The following is a 27,677-nucleotide window of genomic DNA, read 5'->3' as shown; positions in this document are numbered from 1 at the left end:
TTAGAGAGTACAGGGTGTGGTAGAAGGATTTCTTTTAGGACAATGAAACTGGGGTCAATAACATAATTTATCTATATGCAGAAATGACTGTGAATCCCAAGAATATGTCCTACTAAAACAAATATTTTGTGAACTCAACTTCAGATCCCTGAAATGCTTGTTTACTCCAATGTTATCAGATAAGAGTGAAAGTGTCTAAACCAAATGCCGTTAAAATATCTTCTGCATATTTTATAAAATATATGATAAGACAAAACATTGCTAAAGCTGCTCTCAGGGATTGGAGGAGGCCTGGAAAAGTTTATATGCTTCATTAGCTTTACAGCAATCAACATCTGAAGATAAGTATACTTTGTAAAGTGCAAAGTGTCATACAAATGTTGATAAAAAATGATGACAATGAGATTATAATGATAATCTTACATAAAAATGTAATCTGGTGATATTTGTAAAAGATAACATGATATGGGAGAAGGCACACTCAACTAGCTATCTTGGAGTCAGCTTGATGCTGTGTGTACTCCCCTCCCTTGAATATCATTAGTAGGAACCAAATTCTGAAGGTCTGACCTGAATTTCAGGAAGTAAGAGAAAAACTTTTGCTTGTATACCTCTGTCACTCACTGAGTGATTCCATAGAAAAAGAGGCCTTTACAAACTAATCTCAACAATGACAAGGATTTTCTTGAGTGCCACTCTCATTTTTACCATGTGATTTTTAAGAAAAATACACAATGACAGGAAATAGCTACTAGTTCACTAATTCTTTGAAATAAACTGAGATTTTATTCCTCACAATATCATTTGCACACAGCTTAAAAATGTTAGTGATAATACTGATACAGTATCCAGGTGTATTTGTGTTCATATAGTTTCATAAGTCCTTGCAGTTTCTAAGCTAATTCTGACCCTGGTCAAGAGCACATTAGAATGGTCTATCCCATACATGGGTAAGAGCCAGAGCTCATCTTCCTCTTGTGATGTTTTTTAAGCTACTATACTAATGTAACTCCCAATCATTCAGCTGACATCAAATAAACATAAGACTTAATCATTCTTTCACTGCACATAACCACACCCCTAGAGGGCTTGCTCCTACATATTCTGAGCCCTGAATAGTTGGTTATTGATTCTTCTGCCACCTAACCTCATTATTCCTTCTCCCATTTGTGATTCTGCTTCAAAATTCTGATTTGTTATTTGACATTGCATTTTTATCTAGGACTTTTCCATCCTTCCTTGGCTGGAAATTTTGCTTCTCTTTCTGGGCTATATTGCCTTAGGTCACAAAAAGTAAATTTTCTTTTGATTATAGTTGGCTCCCACTATCCTGTGTTACTCTGGTTAGGTTTTTCCTGGTCCCATGAGTAGAAACTGGATAATAGGTGTATAGAATCCTTAATGTGAGCCCTAGTTATTCACATGTGTCCCAAGTCACAGTCTTCTCTCTGCTATGTTTACACAATTTTTACAACCTCCCTGATGATATGGACTTTACTCCAGTTCATTTCATCAAGAGCATCTTACTTTGTCTAATTTTTGACAGCTCCTCCACTTACCACCTGGGGATCAGATATGATATTCTATATCCACTCATCATCAATAACCATATTTTAAATATTTCCAATGTTTGATGTGTTACTTGTCATAAATACAAGATGGGGGCACCTTGGCTATTTACCATAGTCCAAACCAACCACATCCTTTTAGACAGTAACATAGTTCTTTAGCTATTAAACAGTTGGATGATAGCTAGCCACCTAGAATCATGTTAAACATGACAAATGCAGACATTTGCTTTTAGTCAAGCATCTATGAATCTCTAGTTTAATGTGTTAGCCTTATCTCTCAGACTATATTATGAAGGCCTTGAGGAAAGGAGCCATGCCTTATGCTTATATCTCTCCTTAGTCCTGGATACATAATAAATATTAATGGATGATTGTGCTTGAATTTTTGAAAACAAAATGTCAGGATACATGAGCTGATTGGGAAGAAAGTAGCAGTTTAATGGGAATCCAGATTTCAGACCTAATTATCTTCCTGAACTTAAGATGGCCCACCATTACAGAAGTTATATGTAGATATTTCTTGCAGTACAAGCAAAAGGGCAATTGATTAAGCATGTGACTGTGAGGTCAGGAAGAAAATAATTTAAATCCTGGATTCAATTCCTAGCTTTGTCACTTTCTATTTGTGGGTGTTTGATCAAGTCACTTATTCTCTCTAACATCTTCATATAAAAAATTAAGAAGGTAATAGTATCTACTGTACAATTGGTTTTTGTTATGACAATGAGGTGGTACACTAAAATGCTTAGCACAATGCCTGACACATAGTAATGCTCCATAAGAAGTAGGCTTTATATTGATACTACAGCTACTTTCTTTGTAACTTGAAGCCTGAACAGTTAGGAGGAAGAAGATGAAGAGATCTGTTATACAGGATAGGGACTTTATTTAAAGACCATAAATTGTATTCATGAAAAAAGTTAACAAGGTGGCTGGGGTTGTGGCTCAGCAGTAGAGCACTCGCCTAGCACATGCGAGGCGCTAGGGTCAAGCCTCAGCACCACATAAAAATAAATAAATAAATAAAGGTATTGTGTCCAACTACAGCTAAAAAATAAAATATTTTTTTAAAAAAGTTAATGGTACATGTTAAGAGCTCTCACTACAAAATTATGAGAGGTGCATATGCTATTTATATAGATTTAACCATTCTACAATGCATACATACTTAAAAAATCAGGTTGTACATGACAAATAAAATTTTATCTGTCAATTTAAAAATTATAATTATATTTATTTACAGTAATGGCAACTAGACTTTATCAAAAACTTATCTGCTCTGGGTTAGATTTCCTATCATAAGGAAGGCCCATACAATAATCCCATCTAACTGTAAGCCTCACCTAAGTAATAGGTGTACAGTGTAACAGATAACACTCTATATTTTGTAGAATAGGGATTTCCAATGCAAAAGTGTATTGTATGTCTGTTTTCCCTTGAAAACATGGTACATTTTTTGTTGCTCAACTATATCAATTATCTATTGATTCATAAAACAATGCTAGATAAATATCTACTGGAATGAGAACCAAAAGTTAGAATATGTCTTTTACATGGAAATTCAAAGAAGGAATACTTAAAAGCAATTTTTATAACTTTAAGATCAGTTACATCACATTCATTTTTACAATTTTCAAGTTAGTATATGAAGAGATATGTAAAAATTGCTATGGAAACTAGCTACATGATATAACAGCAGTTAAGAAATGAACCTAACTATCTTCAACTTTGGGTGTTTGCTACTTCCTCAACTTGCTAATAGTTCTCAAGGAGAAAAAGAAAGAAAAAATATGATTGCCAGAGAAAGAAGCCTTAATGACCATGTCTTCCTTTATAAAACCCCTAAATAAAATTTTAGTAAACCCAGCATCTTAGGTCTTATGACTAGTGTCCTTATGGTACGATTAGTAAAAGGTGGCTTCATTTGGATTTGCATTTTTAATAATAGCTTCTCCTTCAATTTTCTACATTATCTGGTATGTAGTATGCTGGTGTGGAAGTGAACATTGTTACCCATTTCAGATAACACAGTAAGCAGAGGCTTATTTTCCATTAATATGAGAACTCAAGAGGGGATGTGGCAAGGGCAAGGGTATGGCAATAAGTAAGAAACATAGTCTAATCAAGAAAAATAAACAGGGGTCAGTAGTCCTGTGTTCTAATTTAAGTTATAGGAAACCAGACAAATCATTTCATCCCTTTGGGATTCAGTTTCGACCTCTGATAAAGGTAGATGATAATATTTACTTAACTTCATAGGTTTGGTGTGAGGATCCACTATGTTTTACATTCTTTATGCTCCATATTCAGTTAATAATAAAAATTTGATGGGTTTTCTTATTAAAGGAACTTCTCTATTTCTTTACAGCCTTATCATAACAAACTTAGTTGAAGTTTTTTACCCTTGTTACCTGGATTACTCTGTCTCCAAAATTATGAATTTAAAAAGGCAACAAAGTTTCATATGTCTCTAATTAAAAGATGGATTTTATTTCCTCATCCTTGAATCAGAGCTGAATTTGTGATTTGCTCTGCCTAAAGGAATGTGGAAAAAGAAACAATGTGCAACTTTTGTGTTTTTTAAAATTTTTTTTATTATTAGTTGTTCAAAACATTACAAAGTTCTTGACATATCATATTTCATACATTTGATTCAAGCGGAATATGAACTCCCATTTTTACCCCGTATACACATTGCAGATTCACATCGGTTACACATCCACTTTTTTACATACTGCCATACTAGTGTCTGTTGTATTCTGCTTGCCCTTCCTATCCTCTACTATCTCCCCCCCTCCCCTCCCCTCCCATCTTCTCTCTCTACCCCATCTATTGTAATTCATTTCTCTCTCTTGTTTGTTCCCCTTTCCCCTCCCTTCCTCTTATATGTACTTTTGTATAACGATGAGGGTCTCCTTCCTTTACCATGCAATTTCCCTTCTCTCTCTCTTTCCCTCCCCCCTCTCGTCCCTGTTTAATGGTGATCTTCTTCTCATGCTCTTCCTCCCTATTCTGTTCTTAGTTGCTCTCCTTATATCAAAGAAGACATTTGGCATTTGTTTTTTAGGGATTGGCTAGCTTCACTTAGCATAATCTGCTCTAGTGCCATCCATTTCCCTGCAAATTCCATGATTTTGTCATTTTTTAATGCAGAATAATACTCCATTGTGTATAAATGCGACATTTTTTTATCCATTCATCTATTGAAGGGCATCTGGGTTGGTTCCACAGTCTAGCTATTGTGAATTGTGCTGCTATGAACATGGTTGTAGCAGTATCCCTATAATATGCTCTTTTAAGGTCTTTAGGGAATAGTCCGAGAAGGGCAATAGCTGGGTCAAATGGTGGTTCCATTCCCAGCTTTCCCAGGAATCTCCATACTGCTTTCCAAATTGGCCGTACCAATTTGCAATCCCACCAGCAATGTACAAGTGTACCCTTTTCCCCACATCCTCGCCAGCACTTGTTGTTGTTTGACTTCATAATGGCTGCCAATCTTACTGGAGTGAGATGGTATCTTAGGGTGGTTTTGATTTGCATTTCTCTGACTGCTAGAGATGGTGAGCATTTTTTCATGTACTTGTTGGTTGATTGTATGTCCTCCTCTGAGAAGTGTCTGTTCAGGTCCTTGGCCCATTAGTTGATTGGGTTATTTGTTATCTTATTGTTTAATTTTTTGAGTTCTTTGTATACTCTGGATATTAGGGCTCTATCTGAAGTGTGAGGAGTAAAAATTTGTTCCCATGATGTAGGCTCCCTATTTACCTCTCTTATTGTTTCTCTTGCTGAGAAAAAACTTTTCAGTTTAAATAAGTCCCATTTGTTGATTCTTGTTGTTCACTCTTGTGCTATGGGTGTCCTATTAAGGAATTTGGAGCCCGACCCCACAATATGTAGATCCTGACCTTGTGGATATTCTGAGATCAGTCCTAAAATACAGTTCCTGTGCCAGTTAATTTCAGAATATGAAAGTATAATGAAGGAAAAAGTTGGAAATGTATTTTTTGGCTTTGTTCATAATATCTGAGTTTGAAAAATTGTGGACTGTGTTAAAATCTTATCAGTTTGCTTGAATTTGATAGGCATGTTTCCTTGGTTCATTGCTTTCATCTATTATATAAAGGGTTGTTATTGTTTTTGTTGTTGTTGTTTTCTGTTCATCTAATTAGGTAACAAAGATGTGTATCATACCATAATAACCTTCTTTGGTTTATGTTAACTTTATCATGCCCTTGATTATTTAAGGAAACTTAGATTCCTCACTTAGGATAGTGCTAAGGTTTATTAGAATCAAGCATCTTCCATGTCTTTCATTTAATACTTTGTCACTTTGAAATGAGTAAACAGCTGTTGTGTCTCAGATACCTATAATCCAAATACTGTTTTCAATATTCAAATACCCTCACAATATTTTATTTTTTCCTCTGCAAGACTAATCTTATATATAAAATAGAATTTTTTTTAAAAAAATTTCAGGCTATCTTTGACATTGTAAAAAAATGGTGTTATGGTATTGATCTGGAATGTCCCTCAAAGTCTCATGTATACATACAGAGGTAGGACTTTAAGGCAATGAATTGTTGGATCATGAGAGCTCTGAACTCACCAGTCAGGATTAATCCATCAACTCATTGATAGTTGAATGAACTCCTGGGAGGTAGAACCTAGTCTGAGGAAGTAGGTCACTGGGGGAAAGCCCTGGAAGAGTTTCTTTCTGGCCTCTCTCACTGCTTCCCAGCTGACGTGAGGTGAGCAGATTTACTCTGCCATGCATGCCCACCATGATGTTCTGCCTCACCTAAGGCTCAGAGAAACGTAGCTGACTGACTGTGAACTGAATCCTCTGAAACTGTCAGTCAAAATAAATATTTCCTCCTCTAAGTTGTTCTTGTCATGTATTTTGGTCGCTGCAAAGCAAAGCAGACTAATACAAGAGGTGATAAAATTAATTAGGTTTGTTTGATGTATTATTAGTTATGAGTTTCATGAGAAGAATTTTCCAATCAGAAGAAATGCTCACCCTTCTCTAAGTTAAATGTATCTGGGTAAAATATTATTAACATAAAGCTTTCAGTTATTGTATATTTGTGGGATGTTCTGCATGAGTTGTCAAAATGCTTGCTGTCCCATGATATGGTTCTATTTATCAGAGTGTTGGTGGTGATTTGCCTGATATTAGATGGCAAGTATATAGTGTTCTTAGTCATAATTTCAGATATTTCAGAAATGTTAACTTGGTCAAATGTAGCTTCTTTAACTTGAATATGCCATCTTATCTGTCAGTGGATTTCAAATGGGAATTAACAGCACTTACTGAAGGAATGTGTGTGTGTGTGTGCTTGTGTGTATGTGTGTGTGTGTGTGTGTGTGTGTGTGTGTGTGTTTGGGGTTATATTCCAGACTTATCTAAATCTCTTTACTCAATATAGTATTGGTACATTGTTACTATATACTTGGCATACTTATTATGTGTTATGTTAGGCTTATTGTATTTTTTAATTTTAAGATATTTCTCTCGGTAAAAATTATATTCATTCCATTTTCACAAATTAGGTGTAATGTTTATGGTCTTCTGTGAAAATAAAGTTAATCATTCTTCTTATAATTATTTCATCTGAAACATTTTTTGGGACTGACTCTACTATCTTGGTTTACATGTCAAAGAAACAACCAAATTTCCTTGTCAGCTTCATTATTCTTGTAATGAATGCTCATTAGATCTTTCACTTTTGAAAATTATCAGTAATAAATTAACCACAGCCATTTAAAATCTTTTTGTCATTTATAAATGATTTTGTTTGTTTCACTCTGATGCTTACCTGAAAACGTCTGCCATAAGCTATAGGCCTGAGTGCTTCACCTTCAACAAAGAAAATCTGTCTTAGAGACTCTATGCAAAAGGATTGTGTCAGATACTAAAGATACTGGCTTATGCTACCAAGATCCTGTGCAACAAGAATATTTACACAAGATATGATTTGATGTGATTTTCTAAGGATATTTTTGCATTTTAATGTTCTATTTTCTAAATGTATAAGGAATTGTTTCTCTTTCCTCTTAAGCAAATATTGGGGTTCAGACATGGTACACTAAAGTATGGTATCTTGGCAGATTTAGTACTTTGAACTGAAAGAAAGTGTAAAGTTTCAGATGCAAGGTATTTCTGATCTCTCATCTGCCTGCCTCATACTTTTCTCTCTCCTCTGAAGTAAGCTACAAAAAACAATATTCCTATTGCTCAAGATGGGTCATAAAGACTAGATCTCCTTTCCCCCAAAGCCATCCATAAAACATAAAAAGGCCACTCTCTCCCTTATCCCTGAAGACTCTTGTTCTAGAAGGGTCCTGCCTCATACAAATACCAGAGGCAAAGTGTCCTAGAAAAATCTGAACCAACAGGCCTTGCTGGCTTTACCCCTCGGTGTACGGATCATTAGATCATACTCTTAGATTACCATACCATACCATTAGATCATACCCTTTTTGTCCAATCATATTTGCACACTTTTGTCAAAATTTTTTAAAAAATAAATAAATACAAAAGGCTGGGATATAATAGTATCCACCCTGGGTCTTTGGAGTTCTCATTTTTCAAGTCTCCTGTGTCATATAAAACTATAAACAATAAATTGTTATACTTTTCTCTTGTTAACCTGTCTTTTGTTATTGGAGTGTTGATATGACCCTTATGATAGGCAAGGAAAGGTATTACACATTTTTGCCTCTATACTATCTGTAACTCAATAAGTTAGTAGATTCTGCTTTTGTGAACTGAAATAAAACATTTGTAAATAATATTTTGTTCTTCTTGTCTGACCCCTTCAGATTCCAGATTCTAGCCCTGTTCATTGTCTGAATAATTTTGCAATTCCTTGTAAATTATAGGTAATTAATATGTAAATTCTATCCTGTCTGATAGAGATTTGACTTCCCCACTTCATTCTAGAAAAAAGTTTTGTGTTTGTGATGGTTACTTTTATGTGTTAGTTTGATTGGGTTATAGAATATTTATAGTGACCGTGTTTCCAGAAAAGATAAGAATGTAAATCTGAGAAAACATAGTGTGGAAGATCAAGCCTCAATTTTGGTGTTTACAATTCAAACCGCAGAGGTCTAGATAGAACAATCACAGAAGGCAAATTGGTCTTTCTCTCTCTGAGTTGGAATAAACTCTTCTACTTCCTTGAACACCCGAACTTCAAGTTCTCTGGTCTTTGGATACAGGCCCTGTACCAATAGTCACCTAGGTTCTCAGGCCTTTGGCTTCTAATTAAGTTACTCCATCATCTTAATTTTGAGGCTTTGAGACCTGAAGTGGACCATGCTACTGGCATCTCATGGTCTTCAACTTGCAGACTGCCTATCATGGAACTTCTCAGCTTAATTGTGTAAGCCAATTCTTGTAATAGATTCCTTCTCATAAATCTATATGCATATTCTATTGCTTCTTTCTCTTTGGAGAACCATAATACAGTCTCTATTTGCAATTCATTTAAATATTCCTTTACCACATAAAAACTTTTGACCTTTATTTTAAATCAGTTAAAACATCTGCCTTGTTCCCTCATATCATATAAATAAAATAAATTTTAATTCATTTTTAATGTGCATAAAAGCCATAATTCTACCTTGTTCTTGAAGGAGGCAGGCTATGCCATCAAAAAATATAATGCTTTAATGTGCTGATAACTTGAAACTGAAGGTACTTTGGGAATATGGGATGCAGGCAGAGAACTTTTTCTCAGTTTCTGTCATTTGCCTAAGGAGGGATCTCCAAAAGGAACTAATTTTCATGAATTCCATCTCTGGAAACCTTATCACCCAAGGAAGATTAACTTGGATCACAGGAGAGGAGACTGGAGGTTGACACCATGCCCAGATACACTATCATCATTTCTTCTAAGAGTTGCCCTTAGACAACTTTTATAATCTGAGACTTTTTGTCTGCATTACAAGACAAACAATTCCCCATACAGTTTCTCTCATAACTTGTGGCCACTTCTTCAAAAGTCCCAAAGCTCTATTCCTTTTTGTAGCTTAAGATACTATATAAGATTCAGTGTTTTGACCCTTATTTAAGTTTCGTGTTTTGTGGGACTCCCCAATGAACATATATAATTGAAGTGTTTCTTTCTTGTTAATCTATATTACTTCAACTTAATTTGTCACTCACCCAAAGAAACTAGACAGGTAGAGGTAAGCCATTTTCACTATCCTCCATTTGAAAGAAAAATTAACTTTTAACAGTATATTTAATTCCTAGTTATCTTTAAAAGTTTGGATCATAGAGATGACTGTTCTTTCTATCAAGAAACTGTATAATTTAACAAAAAATGTAAAGAAGTAGTTGACCTGCCATGGAAAATGACATGGATAATATCATTTTAGTATTATTTTCAGTTGTCCATTGGTCTTTCTTTATAATTCCAAATGCAAACAAGTCTAGGGAATAAAAATCTGTGGAGTATAATTAAGATGTTATTTTGTCTATCACTGCTAATAAAAAAAGATAAACTTTTCTGGAAGCCATCTCTTGACACAGTTGTAGGATATATTTCATCCCTTAACCAAACATCTTGAGTTTTTCATTTATGCTCCATTTAATCTTTTCTTTATCACATATGGATATTTAAAACCTATGTTACTGCTTGTTAGAGAAAATCATTCATTTTTTAGTTATATGTAATAGAAATTAGCCTGTTACTATCTAGTTAGCCAAAGGAAGATTGCTTACAAGAGTTGTTTGTTGGTCTCTGATAAGACATCTATATCTCCTTAGGGCCTTGCACAGGGATTGGGGGAAAATTCTGTTTCAAGTCTCAGAGACTCCTAATCTTAACTCTTGCCACTGTAAATATCATGCTGTTGACTCTGAGAATTAACTATCATGAATAAAGGAAAAGACAAGAAAACCAATGACATTCAATTTCATAACCCAAAGAACTGCTACCAACTCTAGGTCATTCTATAATATGGAATTACTATCTCTTCTGAGTTGCTGGTTGCTATTCTGTTAAATTTATTATGTTATATAATATGTATCTGATAATTCTATTTCCTAAGTATTGAGTAACCATAATAAATCTTACAGATTAAAATTTCTATCTAGTATTTGTATTTATCCTCTTTTCTTTCATTATTTATGTCTAGTTCTTATATATTTATTGATACTCTTGTTTTTTATCATTAATCATAAGATAATGGATCTATACTTTAGATATCACATGCAAAATTGAGCTTCTAGAGGTGACACAAACTCTATGTTTTCATTTTGCTAGAAAAGGACATGCAGTACAGCTATCCTCTCAGGATTTTTTTTTTCCTGAAATAGCTTCACTTCACAAATAGGCTCTGAAATTTAATAAGAGTTTGGCTACACTGCAATGTGCACAAGAACATTATTTTAAACTTCCATTTAAACTTTTCATAGAGTACATATAGGACCATGATGATAGGGGCAACTTTGTCCCCTAGGGGACATTTGACAGTGTGTGGAACCATTTGTGATTGCCATCACTGGTGAGGAGTACCACTGGCAATCAGCTTGTAAAGGTCAGGAGGTACTGTTGAACAGCACAAGACAGCTCCTTTCCCCAATAAAGAATCTTTCAAGTCCTAAATGTCAGTAGTGCTGAGAATAAGAAATCCTGTCTTAGTGTACTAACAATGGCATCTACCTGCTATTGAAGTGTTTCATTTTTAATAAGGACTATTTATAAAAACATTTTTCTGACTTTTATGGAATCAGATTATTAACGTTACTTGCCATTTAAAATAAGTATTTCTCTTTGTTCTCTAGAGCCTATTATAAAGAGTAGGGAAAATTGTAGAAATTTAAATAATATAGTAGGAAAATTATTGGCAGGTTTTGGAATGTGCAGTACATATACATACATACTGAATAAAATCATTCTACAAAGTTGCTATATTTTGGATCCAAAATGCCCCCAAAGGTCTGTGTTAGAAGCTTGGCATCCAACTGATTGCTATTGGGAAGTGGTGGAAACTTTTAGAGATAGGACTTAATAGGAGGTTTAATGTCACTGGACGCATTCCCTCAAAGGAGATTATGAGATCTCAGTCTATTCCTCTTTCTCTTTTTATGCCCTGGCTTTATTCTACAATGACATGCTGCCCATGCTCTACACATATGTGAGGGCCTGAGAAGCACTAGGTCCACCAGATCATGGACTGGAACTTTCAAAACTATGAGCCAGAATAAACTTTCTCTCTTTATAAGTTGATTATCCCAGGAACTTGTTAAAATGATGGAATTCTGATTAAGGGAAATGCTAAACAAGTTTTACTTAGCCTATTGGATTTGATATTTACATTTCATGAAAAGAGGAGCAATTTTTCAGGAGCTATTGGAACTTGTGGCAGTTTCTTTGATTTGAAAGTGTTCAGTGGCAATTTTGCCTTATAATCTAAATTGTCAACTTTGGAAATCTTCAACACAGAGATCTGAAAACTGGAAAAGGAAGCATATTAAATTATTTCCATTATTCAATTTCAGAGTAAAGTTCCTCTTTTGTGCAAGATAAGTGTGAAAAAGCACCTATAATAACCAAAACAACAATAATAACAATCCCAGGAGACATTTGAAATTTCTAAAAATGGGAGATTTGCTTTACATAGCACACAGAAGAAAATAATGAAATACTGTGTCTCTTATTAAATATTATTTAAGAAAAAAAATTTACATCCTACCTGGTTATTTAGTAAATAAATACGTAGTCACTAAAGCATTATGACTCAATATCTTGCTGTTTCTCTCATATAATTGCACTAAAGGAATGAAAAATACTATGTAATTATTATCCAGTTTTGACAAGGTACTATGTATTCATCTATTCAGTTGTTGCTATGTAATTATTAAGAAGACCATTCATCTAACATTTCCTGTGCTTTGGCAGAGATTACTCTGTAATGTGGTACTAAGCAGAATCTAACAGTGAAACAAACCTGCCAACATTTGTACCAATAATCTTTAGTGTATCCCTTAAGGGATATAGATATCCAAGTGGTAGAGATTCATTTTGGCCAAAGTGTTGGGGGTTGTCTTTTGGTACAAGGGAATACCTTTTATCCCACATTGCTTTAGTTAGTCCCATTTTTCTAACATTTGAGTTGTTCCTAACATGGGTTATAATGATTCTAATGACATTAAGAAGTAAAAAAAAAATTGTGATCTCTTCCTACTCAACTCTGACCACCTAAGGAGAGTCTGAAAAACTCTCCTGCCTTCCAATATAATAATAAAAGACAAACTGAGAGCAAATATTTACCACCCAAAACAGCCTATATCAAACTATCATGACATGGAAGCTAATAGGAATGAGCTCAAGTCTGCCCTGGGATGGCTCAATGATTTTGAAAGAACATATTACATTTTTACCAATGGGGGAGATACCAAATCAGAAGGATGAAGTGGATATACTTTTCCCTGTTCCTCTCAGCAAGTACAACTAAGCTCTCTGGATATTATGTTTAAAACAAACATAAGCAGACTGAACAGAGTGGAGAAGGAAAACAGTTTAGGGATCTCAGGATCAAAGAAATAACATACTAATGAGCTACTCTGGGTTTTCCTTATGTGTCATACATCCCAGGCTTGTTGCTGAGAAAACCAGAAACCCAGAAATGCTAACAGGCATGCTTCTCCTGGGACTGAATTCAAGACATGAATGTTGAAATTTTGTTATAGTCCAACGGGGCTCTTAGAATTTCTATTAATTTTGTTTTCTAGTCTATTTTTTTCTATCTTGTTGAAAAGGGGTAATTTCTATTGTTTTATTTCCAATCCACTGGTTTCGTCTCATCAATCCCCTCTACTGTTGAGTCCATCCACTGAGTTTTGTATTTCAGTTTTATTGTTCTTCAGTTCTAAAATTTCCATTTGGTTCTTTCTTTTAATTAATTGCTGAGACTGTCTAAGACTTTCCATTACTTTATTGACTCTTCTTATTTTTCATTTGACTGAAATGCATTCATAATTGTAAGTTGAAACATTTTCAATGTGGTTGTTTACATAATTGTCAGACAATTCTAACATCTATCATCTTGTTATTGGTATGTCTTTTCTCATTTAGTTTGAAATATTCTTAGTTTAGCAATTTCCAATTTAAGACTGGACATTTTCATATCATGGTTCTATTTAAACCTTTTGTTTTAGGTGGTTTTCTGTGACACCACTCCATCAAGAGAAGGGGGCAGGGCTTCAGGTAAGGTAGAAGTCCAGGTTCCACACTCAGCTTCACTGACACTGTTTGGTAGGTAGAAGTTCTAGGTTCTTTCAGAGCCTAGACACCATGGTGATAGTGGCCTCATTATCACTTGACAATAGTGAAAGACCTTCTCTGACAGAATCTTAGTGGAGAGGTAGAGGAATACCTTAGTAAAGTCGGCTGGATGTAGAAGTCTAGACTCTTGATATGGTCTCCACTTACACTGCAAAGGGCTAGAGGAGTGAAGTTCTTGATAATAACTGAGAAGGATAAAAATCTTGGCAAATTGTCTCTAACTGAAATACAAAGGTCAGATTTAATGCATCCCTAATCAAAATTTCAGTGAGATTTTTTAAATAGATGTAGACAATATTATTCTAAATTTATATGGAAAGCCAGTGGACTTAGAATGGTTAAAACAATATTTTAAAAATAATGGCTTAGGAGGCTGAAACAGGTATATTGTGAGTTGAATATATCTGTGAGTTCAAAGTCAGCCTCAGCAACTTAGTGAGAGCCTAGCAACTTAGCTAGATCCTGTCTCAAAATAAAAATATAAAAAGGGCTAGGTATGTGGTTTATTGGTAAAGCACACCAGGGTTCAATCCCTGATACCAAAAAAAGTAGTATTCAATCAATGTGTTTTCAATATTTTTTATATAGTTATAGCCACCAAGATTGCATGGCACTGGTGGAGAGATAGCTGCATGTGAATGGAGATGAATAGAATAGAACAGGAAACACAGACACAGATTAACACAAATATATTCAACTGACTTTTTCAAAAATGTAAAAGCATTTCAGTGGAGGAAAAGATAGCCTTTTCATCAAATGCTGCTGTAGCAACTGGATATCCATGAGTGAAAATAGTGAACTTGTAATAAAGTATCACATTTTTATAAATTATTTTTTAGTTGTAGTTGGAAACAAGACCTTGGTTTTATTTAAATTTTTTTGTGTGTGCATGTGTGTGTGGTGCTGGAGATCGAACCCAGGGCCTTGTACATGCTAGGTGAGCACTCTACCACTGAGCCACACCCCAACCCCAAGTCTCACATTTTATATAACAAAATTAATTCATGAATCAAAGATTTAAACACACAATGTTTCTACAACTGTAGAAATTTTAGCAAAGTGGTGAAAATATTTGGGTCTAGTGCTTGGTAAAGAGTTATTAGGATTAAAACCAAAACCAAAATTCATAAGTGGTAAAAGGAATATAGTGGACTTCATTAAAGCTAAAAACTTTTTCTCTGTGAAATACTCTGTTAAAAAGGGTGAAAAGATAATCTCTAAAATGGAATAAAATATTTATAAATCACATAACTGACAAAAGAACCAAATCAAATCAAATAAAATAAAAAGAGTATTTATGTTATTCTCTAGTAGTTAAAATGGTATCTTGAAACACAATAGTAGGAAAATCATACAATAAATTGGAATTTAAGCACCATGAAGACATTTTATCAAAATGGTTGTAAGATGAAAAATAAACATGTGTAGACATGTTCAATATTGCTAGATGTTACAGAAATGCAAGCTAAAATCATAATGAGATATCACTATAGAACTATCAAAATTAGTAAAAAAAAAAACTTATGACAATACCAAATGCTGAAAAGGTTGCAAGGTAACTGGATCATTCATGTATCCCTTGTGGGAATCTAATATGGTATAGTCACTATGGAAAACAGTTCAGCAGTTTCTTTTAAAACTAAATATGAAACTACCATATGACTCAGCAGTTGTACTCTTGAGCATTTATCAAGAGAAATATATACATTCTCCACATAAAAATCTTGTAAATTAATGTTTATATCAACTTTATTCATAATAAATGTTCAAAATCTGGAGAAAACCCTAGATATCCTTCAACAAGTAATGGTTGAAAGGTTTTGGTATATACATAGTCTGGACTACTCATTCATAATTCAAAAAAATCTATTAACATAAAACCTGGGTAAATCTCCAGAGAAGTATGCTAAATGAAAATATCTGATGCCAAAAGGTTATAAGCTGTATGATCCATTTTTGTAACATTCTCAAAATGACAATTATAGAAATGGAGAGCTGTTAAGTGGTTGCCAAGAGTAAGAAGGGGATGGGGCAGTAAAATGAATCAGACAATATTACCCTATGTACATAGGCAGTTTATACCACCAGTGTGATTCTACATCTTGTACAACAAGAAGAATGAGAAATTATACTCCATTGTATATAATGTAGCAAAGTGCATTCCACTGTCATGTATAACTAATTAAAACATTAAAATATAGAAAGAAGTGGGGAAAAGAGAAATTTTGTATTTTTATAAAGGATCAAAATGTAAGATTTTTAGGAGACTAGAACTGTTCTGTTTCAGTATCCTTTTTGAGATATTGTGCTGCAGTTCTGGAAGACATTACCACTATGTGAACTGGATAAAGAGTACATAGTGTCTCTCCATATTATTTCTTATACATGAATGTGAATGTGCAATTTTCTCCAAAAAAAATTCATTGGAAAAGTTGTGTTGCATGGAAAAAATAAAAATGAAATCAGCATGTTAAGGACAATATAATGGTTGAATTTATCTTTCAAGAAATGAAATCTTCTCAGGCATTTGGCCATGGGGAAGCCATGGTAGGGATTTTGGTGGGACTAACCAGGCTTTTCTATACATAATTGATAAAAAATGTTCCTCCCTTTCTTTTGTTTTGAGGATACTGAGCTCAGGAAAATGAAAAAACTTGAACCAGTGGAATCCAAAATGGGAAATGAATTAAAAATTAGCAACATGAGAAATCTCTTTTGATTTATTTTCTTGTGTAATGTTAATAACCTCCCTTTCTTCTTTTATCCTAAGATATTTTTGTACCCATATCAATAACATAAATGAATAATTTCATTTTGTTTAGACATTAATTTAAAAATTAAAAACTACATATAAATCAACTAATTTTGAGCCATAGTATGCTATTAAAATAATGTTAGATAAATTTTAAAATGCTTGAAATGGATTACAAACCTACATAGCTTCATTTTTTTTTCAATTGTTAAGTTGGGACAAGTTAGTAACCATTTCTGTATTTTGTACTTCATGTTTACTCAAAGAAGTAAAAACTCATTTTGAGAAAACTATAGAGGAGATAAAAAATAATTGCAATTCAATAACATATGCCCAGTTACTGAATCAATATTTTATGTCACCAACTCAGTAAACAATTTACAATGAAAATTAATCACTTCTAATCTGCCAAAATGAAATAAAGCATCTTGTTATTTGTTCTTTTCAGGAAAACAAGTAATGTTAAATAGTATTATGGTAGAGACAGTTTTTTTAAAAGGTCAATTGTTTTAGAAGTCTGTCCATAAAAATATGAGTTTTTCTTAGTTGGGCTTCATTTACCCATATTATAGAAAGAAAACAATACAATGTGCTGCTCCGTTAAGGTGAATAAACTACAATCCCCTACATATATGCACAAATAAGGGCTCATGCAATTTTCTTCTACGTAAGATTGAGCTTCTTAGGTTGTAACTATTAAGGACAAAGGTCTAAGTATGAAAATCCTTTCTACTTTATGGCTTGAAGTATCATCTACCAACTATAGCTAAATATCATATAGAAAAATACCCTTAGCTGCTTTAGAAAGAGATGATATGCTAATAAACTTATTAGTGTCTTATTGGTTATACATTTTTATGTAACAAATTACATTTAAGCTTAGTGGTATAAAATAACATTTATTATTTCAGTTTCTATTGGTGAGGGATTTGTGAATGGGTTAGCTAGACAATTCTGACTCAGAATCTTTCAGAAAGTTTCAGTCAAGATGATGGCTGAGGCTGCAGTAATGAAATCCTGATTGTGGCTTCAGGATTATTTAGAGATGGCTCACTTACATGATTCTTAGTAGGAGACCACAGTTCCCCTCCATGGAAGACCTCTCCATAAGTTACTTGAATGTTCTCATGATATAGCAACTAGCTTCCCTGAGAGAAAGCAATATAAGAAAGAGTAATTGAAGAGGAGGAAACCATAGTACCTTTAATAATCTAGTCTCCAAGGTGACGAACTGCTGCCTCTCATTTATTTGTTAGAAGTGTTATTAAGGCCTGCACATACTCCAAGGAAGAGGTAGTGTCTACCACTCAAAGAGAGGAATTTCAAAGAATTCATGGACATTTTTTCTAAAGCACTACTATGGCCAACTCCAGTTTATTCTGAGTATTTTTTCTTGTACTCTGTTGATAAATTTTACCATAGTCACACATCAAATAAGATATCAGTTATAAAGACCCATAAATCGATTGCATTCCTACACACTGAAAAGGAAATCAGAAAAACCCCATTCACAAGAGCCACAAAAAAATAAAATACTTGGGAATCAATCTAACAAACATCTACAATGAAAGCTACAAAACACTAATGAAATTAAAGAAGACCTTAGAAAATGGAAAGATCTCCCATGTTCTTCGATAGGCAGAATAAACATTGTCAAAATGGCTACAAAACCCAAAGTGCTATACAGATTTAATGTAATGTAAAATTTCAATTATGTTCTTTATATAAATAGAAAACACAGCCTTGAAATTCATTTGGAAATATAAGAGGCCCAGAATAGCCAAAACAATCCTTAGTGAGAAAAGTGATACAGGAGGCATCATAATACCAGACCTTAAATAATACCACAGAGATATAGTAACAAAAATGACATGGCATTGGCACAAAAACAGGCATGAAGACCAATCAAACATTTGCAAAGACACAGAGACATACTGTTATGGTTTGGATGTGATGTGTCCCCCAAAAGCTCATTCTAGACAATGCAAGAAGGTTCAGAAGAAAAATGATTGGGTTGTGAGAGTCTTAACCCAATCAGGGAATTGATCCCCTGATAAGAATTAACTAAGTGATGCTGGAAGTTGTATGGTATGGCTGGAGGAGGTGGTAATTGGGAGGGGTCTTTGGGTTATGTATTTGTATCTGGCAAGTAGAGACTCTCTCTGCTTTCTGATCAACATATGGAGTGGCTTCCCTTTGCCACATTCTTCCTCACCTGGAGTTCTAAAAAATGGAGCTAGCCTCCTCTGGACTAAGACCTCTGAAACTGTGAGACCTCAAATAAACTTTCTCCTTTAAAATTGTTCTGGTTAGATCTTTTAGCCACAGCACTGAAAAAGCTGAATAAAACACATACCCACATAAATACAATTATCTCATATTAGACAAAGGCACCACAAATTTATACATTGGAGAAAAGGTAGCCTTTTCAGCAAATGGTGCTGGGAAAATTGGAAATTTATATGTAGTAGATTGAAATTGAACCTCTATGTTTACCCTGCAGAAAATGCAACTCAAAGTGGAACAAAGACCTAGGCATTATACCAGTGACCCTGTATCTACTAGAAGAAAATATAGACCCAACTCTCCATCATGTAAGCTCAGGAATGGACTTCCTTAATAAGATTCTTAAAGCATAAGAAGTAAAATCAAGAATCAATAAAATCAAGAATCAATAAATCAATAAACTAAGAAGCTTCTTCACAGCAAAGGAAACAATCAAGAACAAGAACAGAGAGCCTACAAATTGGGAGAAAAATCTTCATCACCTGCACCTCAGAAGAAGAAATGCAATTGATCAACAAATATATAAAAAATGTTCAACATCTATAGCAATTAGAGAAATGCAAATCACAACTACTCTAAGATTTCATCTCACTCCAGTCAGAATGGCAATTATCAAGAATACAAGTAACAGTAAATGTTGGTGATGATGTGGGAGGAAAGGTACACTCATACATTGCTGGTGGGACTGCAAAGTTACACTCTGGAAAGCAGTATGGAGATTCCTTAGCAAACTTGGAATGAAGCCACCATTTGACTCATTTATCCCACTCCTTAGTTTATACCAAAGGACTTAAAATCAGCATACTACTGTGATGCAGGCACATCAGTATTTATAGAAGCTCAATTCACAATAGCCAAGCTATGAAACCAATGTAGGTGCCCTTAAACAGATAAATGAATAAAGAAAATGTTTTGTATATACATAGTGGAATATTACTCAGTCATAAAGAGGAAAGACATTATGGTATTTGCAGGTAAATGGATCATGCTTAGTGAATTAAAAATTAAAATTAAAAAAATTAAAAAAACAAAGGCCAAATGTTCTTTCTGATATGTGGATGCTGACCCATAACAAGGGAGGGTGGGGAGTGGAAGAACTGAAGTTCATTGGATTAGACAAAGGGGAATGAAGGGAAGGGAGGGAGAAGTGAAGGGGAATAGGAAGGAGAGTAGAATTAATCAGAGGCAACTTTCCTATCCTTGCATTTGAATATATGACCACTGTAATTCCACATTAGGTACAACCACAAGAATCAGATCCAAATTGGAATGGTATGTATGTACTCCAAGTATGTATTATATGTCAAAATACACTCTACTGTCATATATATATATATATATATATATATATATATATATATATATATATATATATAAACAACAGATATCAGTTACATAGAACTCAAATAATACAACGCAAAGTTCATAATGAACCAAAGAATGTAAAACAGAATGACTTACAATTGATGTTTCTGAGAGTTCTGTCTAAGGTCTAGAGGTCTAGAATCACTTTGGAAAGCGTTGTCATGATACCAGTCCATATCTCTCTCATTAGCATGGGGGTTTCATAAGCATCATTGGAAGAGAGCTTTTTTTTGGGGGGGGGGTACTTGGGATTGAACCCAGGGAGCTTAACCACTGAGCCACATCCCCAGCCCTGTTTTTGTATTTTATTTTGAGATAGGATCTTGCTGAGTTGCTTAATGTCTCACTAAGTTGCTGAGGCTGGCTTTGAACTCATGATCCTCCTTCCTCAGTCTTCTGAGAGGGGAAGAGTGAGATTATAGGTGTGTACCACCACACCCAGCCAAAGATATTTTGTTGTACATGCGGAAAATGAGCATGGGAGCAATGAACTTTCTGTCATTAGCTTTTGTGGAAGATAAAGCGTAGTGCAGAAAACTCAGAGAACGAAAAGAATGAGAAACACTGATAAAAATATTGAAGAATTTGAAAAGATGGGAAAAGTTTCTCACAACAAAATAGGTATGCTTCAGATGTCACTATGTAATTAAACTAGCTAGTGATTTAATCATGTTTTCACTAGTGCATTTAAATCTAAGATTTATAATAGAAGTGGTCTAAGTCAGTATGGCCAAATGATACTTTTTAGTAAAGAAGGAAACATAATTTGTAAGTCCATATCCTCACAAAAGAAAAGAAATTTAAAAATAAAAGTGATATTTATAGATTACTTTTTAACTAGCTTCAGAGGGAATCCCCTGAAGCAATTCCAATTTCCCTGGGAAGTGTCTTCCTAGGTGTTCCTTTTTTGAAATTGGAAAGTTGTTTTATGAGTCATCTGATAGAAATTAGAGAACTGATAGGTGTTAGATAATTATGTTTTTATGGATTCTTAGAAGTGAACTGTATCTCTCAGTGAAAGTAAAGAACTTATAAGATACTTTCACCAACTAGCCCATCAAAATATGAATTTTTTTCTCAGGATCAGGAAAGGATGGGTGAATTTCTATATAAAAGTATAGTTTCAGAAATGTACTTTGAATAATATGGAGATTTGCATGAAAATAATATGTTCCATATGTGATAGAATTATTCTGTCAGTCCATTCTGTGTGTGAGTTATGAACACACCACAATCTCATTTTCCACAGGCTGCTATGGTCACCAACACTAGAAATTTGGAATAGCAACTTTTCGCTAGCTGATTAGTTTTAATTGTGAAACTGGGTTCAAGATAATGTATAAAACCAAAAACAAGAATGAATTTTTTATTTGTTTTAGTCTAAAAGGTTTCTGGGCAAAATTTGGTCTTATATGTTATTAATGAAGTTTAATAGTCCATATAGGGCAATTGTATTATACTTTAAGCTGTGCATGGCCAACTGCATTATAATAATCTTGTTAAAAAACTAAGATATATATTTAATATATTTAAGTACATTCTAGAGATTCCACTATCTTATTTAATGCCTCTAACTGTAATAGGTCCCTACCACACAAGACAATGAAGAAATAGGAGATGGAGGAGCAGGAAGAGTAGCAGCAGGAGGAGGAGGACAATAAGAAGAAGAGGGAAAAGAAGGTAAAAATTTAAATCTTTTAATGCACCACTACATGCTAAACTCTCTACTGGAATCTAGAAGCAAAGTAAGACATACATCTCATGTTTAAGACAGTATAGCTATAAAGTAAATGTTTAAATATAAAGATATGAATGAATGAAAAATTGGTCACCAAATTGAGAAAAATTCAAAAGAGAAGAACTTCTTTATAGATAATTTTAGGAAAATTAAACAGAACACTTAAATATTCCACTTTCTGGGTAGTAGACACATAGAGTTTGTTATGTCAAGAGCTGGAACTGGCTAAAAGTGTAATTAGGCTCAAGGAGAATTTAGGATAAATTCTTAGATGAAAGATTCATAATAAGTTAAGGACAGCTAATAATATAGAGGGATGTCCTTAAATTTTGAGGTTGACATCATGGATAACATGATTGTAACTATAATCACATATCTTCGTTTTCTTGTCCAGGAATAGTATAAGTGCACATGAGGTTTGTGTATACGTGTGTGTGTGTGTTTTGTCAGAATTACAGTTGTATTAGTAGGGGTGATGGTGTATATTTTAGGCACGTAATTATAACAGGAAGGGAATGGACTCTATCTGCAAAAGCAAGAAGAAATATAAAATTGTTTGTCTTGTTTAGGGATATTAATGGAAAGTTAGGTGCACCTTATGTGTAATCTGTGAGTCTGAGGTAATCAAAAGAAGAACAACATTTTAAAGTGAGTTGTTACTTTCTTTTTTATTGATTTTAAAAGAATAAATGACAGCAGAATGCATTACAATTCTTATTACACATATATAGCACAACTCTTCTTATCTCTGGTTGTATATAAAATATGTTGACACCAAATCATGTCTTCATTCATGTGCTTTGGATAATGATGTCCATCACATTCCACCATCCTTGCTAACCCCCTGCCCCCTCCCTTTCCCTCCCACCCCTCTATCCCATCTAGAATTCATTTATTCCTCCCATGCTCCTCCTCCCCACCCCATTATGAGTCAGCCTCCTTATAGCAGAGAAAATATTTGGCATTTGTTTTGGGGGGATTGGCTGACTTCACTTAGTATTATCTTTTCCAATGCCATCCATTTACCTGTAAATGCCATGATTTTATTCTCTTTTATTGCTGAGTAATATTCCATTGTGTATATATGCCACATTTATTTTTATCCATTCATCTACTGAAGGCCATCTAGGGTGGTTCCACAGTTTAGTTATTTGTGAATTGTGCTGCTATAAACATTGATATGACTGTGTAGTATGCTGTTTTTAAGTCCTTTGGGTATAGGCTGAGGAGAAGGATAGCTGTGTCAAATGGTGGTTCCATTCCCAGATTTCCAAGGAATCTCCATACTGCTTTCCATATTGGCTGCACCAATTTGCAGTCCCCCAGCAATGTATGAGTGTACCCTTTCCCCCACGTCCTCGTCAACACTTATTGTTGTTTGTCTTCAATATAGCTGCCATTCTGACTGGAGTGAGATTATATGTTAGAGTAGTTTTGATTTTTATTTCTCTAATTGCTAGAGACAATGAACATTTTGATATATTTGTTGATTGACTGTATGTCCTCTTCTGAGAAGTGGGATAACAAGAACATATCTCAACAGTGTAAAGGCTATCTACACTAAGCCTTAGGCCAACGTCATCCTACATGGAGAAAAATTGAAGGCATTCCCTCTAAAAATTGGAACAAGACAGGGATGCCCTCTTTCCCTACTTCTATTCAACATAGTTCTTGAAACACTGGCCAGAACAATTAGACAGACAAAAGAAATTAAAGGGATACACACAGGAAAATAAGAACTTAAATTAGTTATTTGCTGATGATATGATTCTATACCTAGAAGACCCCAAAAGTTGTTGCTTTCTCTAGAACTGAGAATGTGTGCTTCTTGAGCAGTTAAATTCAAGACTACTGGTTTGAGAGATGACTCTGTGATATTCTTTGAAAACTTGTCAACTATGCATCCAGGGAAAGGAGAGAGGAGAACCAAAAGTCTTCATGAGAAAAAATGCATTGCCACAAAGGCCTGTAGAATATATATATATATATATATATATATATATATATATATATATATATATATATATCCATCTCCATCCATTCATATACCAGTTATATTGAGTCTCCAAGAACACATAAGAGTGCTCTTTGCATGAAATAGGTGCTCAATAAATATGTTCAGTCTTTTCTGTTGAATAGTGTAAAAACAAATAGGCTTTCATATGAAGACTTCCTATTATGGTATAGTGATTTTTTTTCTCCCATCTGTCTACTCTCTATTCCATAACAAAAAATAATTGTGGCATATATATTTATAGATCACTTGCTTCTCTCTTTACCTTCCAATTGGTCCCCTCCAAAACCCTAAGAATTTTAAAAATAAAGAATTAAAATTAAAATGCACAGTCCAATCTCCCAATATCTCAACTCATAAAAGAACCTGATAATTACAATGCTAAAGAAAAGCTAAAAGTACAAGTTGATGACAACAATCTAATAAACAAAATATCACTGTTTGAAGAATTAAAAATAAGAAAATGGTGGTAGCATTGCAATAATTTCTACTGTCTGGTACATGCTTTTTCAAAGGCCCAGGTTTATGGCTCAAATGTTAAATTGATTCTCTCCATCCAAAATATGTTCTACTTTGTACTCTGACATTGAAGTAATACAGATAGTTGCAAAATAGGCTGAATCTGTTTATAACACTTTTGCAGCCAAACAAATTCATTGGAACAAAATAGCAACATATTGCCTGGACAATGACATTATAAAGCCCAACAAGCCAAAAGTCACAAAGTAATTGGCAATATTGAAAAGAATTTCAGAATTAGAAGGACAATGCTTATTTTGATTTTAAATTATGTAAGTTTGAAGAATAGGATCATTTTGAATGAGATGGGATGGGGTTTGGTGTGGTGAGAGATGAGGTACCCCATAATCTGTACTATCAAAACTTAGATTGATGTTTGATGCCTGAGTCCTGGCTTTCAGCCTAAGATACATGCTTGTCTTCAGTACAGAAAAGTGATACTTGGACACTTGTTAGGAACAGAAATGTTGGCTCAGTAGATCAGGAGTATGATCCAATGTTACTTTCCTTATGTTGGGCTTACAGCAGAATGAAACACAGAAATATAATTCTAAAGTATCAAATGAAAAAGCGTCAGCCTGTCTGATCATCTTAAAAAAATTTAGTCTCAGAACCACATGAAGATTTCCCACCATTTTGATCACTTTTAAAAGTTCTTAAAAGTTCCACATTTTCCTGGGGCTTCTCCCTATCTTTGCTCCATATTGTCAGTCAATGTGCTAAGTGGGTAGGACACAAAGGAAGAATTAAACTGAAGTGTGACCTGCACCTATATCTCAAGGACTGTCCAAATTCATTTTCTTTCAGCCCAAATGCTGATGGAAAAAAAATCAGTTGTACTTCTGAGAGCCACCAATGGTCTATTCAGAAAAATAAAAGGAAGAAACTATTCTAAAGTCAATTCATACTGGAAAAAAAAGACTTTGGATATAATATTAAAGTTGAGCTCACTTAACTGAAAAAGAACAATAAGTCTTTAGTATGCTTGGGAATAGATGTTGGTACATAAGCAATGAAAGAGGACAAAAAGGGAAGGTTGAGACATTTAAATTATTTAATAAGGAACTATTCCACCTCAAAATAGTGAAATAGGACCTTATTTGCTAAAGCTTCCAGGGCAAGTCTCCTATCAACTTCTTGAATTAACAGAGATATAATCCATATTAATATTGGATATTAAACATGACCTTTATTTGAAATATCAAAGAAAAAAACTTCATTCTAGTATTAAACTTTTACGTTTCTGAGGTTAAGGTAAGAGATTAAAGAATGTAAATGAACAGTGGAATATAAGCCTAAGGATTATTGATTTAGGAGATAAATGGCATAAAAGGAAAACTAGCTCTTGCTGTCTCATTCACATAAAGGAAAGAGAGTCTTAATTTACCTCTTTCAGTGGCCTCCAGAAATACTGACAAGCATTCATAATACTTCACAGAGTTCTGTAGTGAAAAATTCAAAAGATTTGAGCATATTGTTTTAGCCATCACCTCAAAGGTCAAAGTAGATCAAGTCACAGCCAAGCCAACAGAATCTCCAGGACATGCTTTTGAGTTTTCCAAAGTTTCTTGTTCAATCCTGGGTCAAGTTGGACATATTTGAAATATGTTAAAGTATTTTAATTTTCTAACAGAGGGTGCATTTGTGTGTGTGTGTGTGTGTGTGTGTGTGTGCGCGCGCGCGCATACATACTTGTTTGCATCATATTTGTAATCACAAAATAAAGTCTGAAAATCAGTTTATGAGAAAACTGATACTCAGCCCCCAGACTCATTCTCACCTGCCCTTGCCAGATACATGTGTAGGCAAAACTACATATACATGTAAAGTATTGGATGGCCCTGACACTCTTAAATCAAAACATTGTTTTCTCTTATATAATCAGTGTTTATCTTGAGAAATTATGAAGATATTTCTTCAAGATGAATTTTACATGAATGATACTTGTTTGAGGATGAGGAAGGGAACATGTTTATATTTTGACCTCTTTTAACCTAGGTTTTTAAATTAATTCTACTTCCAGGAAGAAATAATACTACTGTCTACCTCATTAAAAGAAGTTGTTATAAAAATGAAGGAAGAATGGGAGAGAGGGATGGAGGGAGGAAGGAAGGAAGAAAGGAAGGAAGGAAGGAATAAAGGAAAAGAGGAAGGAAGAAAGCAAATAACTACATACTTTGAGATGCATAACATATGGCTATATCAGATACAGTGTGGATTCTTTTGGATTCCTAAACTCATTAAGTTTCAAAAATGTTTCATTTTATCACCTGCAATATGCCATTACTGTTCCAAACAATGGATAAAAACTGATTTTCAGCATCACAAATCATTTCTTTTATTCTGTTATGTCACATTCTCATGCCAGGCATAAGAAAGAAGAAGAAAATCCAAGTTGCAGGAGAAAACTGAAATCCCAAAGGAGAGTATTTTCTAGGGACTCCAAAGTACTTTAAAAATATTTTTATTAGCTATTTAAGGGACTTTATTTATTTATTCATTTATTTATTTATTTATCTGTTTGTTTTTTATAAGTGAATTGAACCAAGTGCCTCACACATATTAGGCAAGCACTCTACTACTGAGCCACAACCCCAGCCCCAAGTTCTTTTTTTTTATTGTATAGTGATTGAAACCAGGGATGCTTTACCATTGAATCACATTCCCAGCCCTTTGTATTTTTTATTTTTTTATTTTGAGACAGGATCTTGCTAAGTTGCTGAGGCTGATCTCAGACTTGAGATCCTTCTGCCTTAGCCTCCCAAGCTACTGGGATTAGAGACATGTGGTACTGAGCAGGGCCAAAGCTATTGTTTTCTTATTTTAGTATGCCACAGCAACAGTTCACTACCATGATGATATTGTTTCTTTTTCTTTGTTTGATGTTTGCTTTGTTTAATGACCTTTTCTATATTTTTTCTATAAATGTACATTGAATTTTTCCGTCTATCTATACTATGAGCAGAGGAAGTATTTTCCCTTCTTTTATCCTCATAGACCACATCAAAGTATTGATATATAGTAAATATTCATAAATATGTGTTAATGAAGTAATAATATACACCTAGAACCACTGGATGCAAGTTTATCTAACTTTGATTATCGCTTCTGTTCATCTATTCATCCTTCC

At 34.1% G+C, this 27,677-nt stretch overlaps 1 protein-coding gene across 1 annotated transcript in view; it reads right to left on the bottom strand.

The window, feature by feature from the left end:
- Il1rapl2 (interleukin 1 receptor accessory protein like 2) overlaps nt 1-27,677 on the bottom strand; it is a 532,521-nt gene that overhangs the window by 77,668 nt on the left and 427,176 nt on the right. The gene's annotated exons all lie outside the window — the stretch shown is intronic.

Source organism: Callospermophilus lateralis, chromosome X, assembly GCF_048772815.1.
Source record: "Callospermophilus lateralis isolate mCalLat2 chromosome X, mCalLat2.hap1, whole genome shotgun sequence".
Taxonomy (NCBI): Eukaryota; Metazoa; Chordata; class Mammalia; order Rodentia; family Sciuridae; genus Callospermophilus; species Callospermophilus lateralis.
The sequence above is the reverse complement of the archived record's forward strand: the minus strand, read 5'-3'. Positions and strand labels throughout refer to the sequence as shown.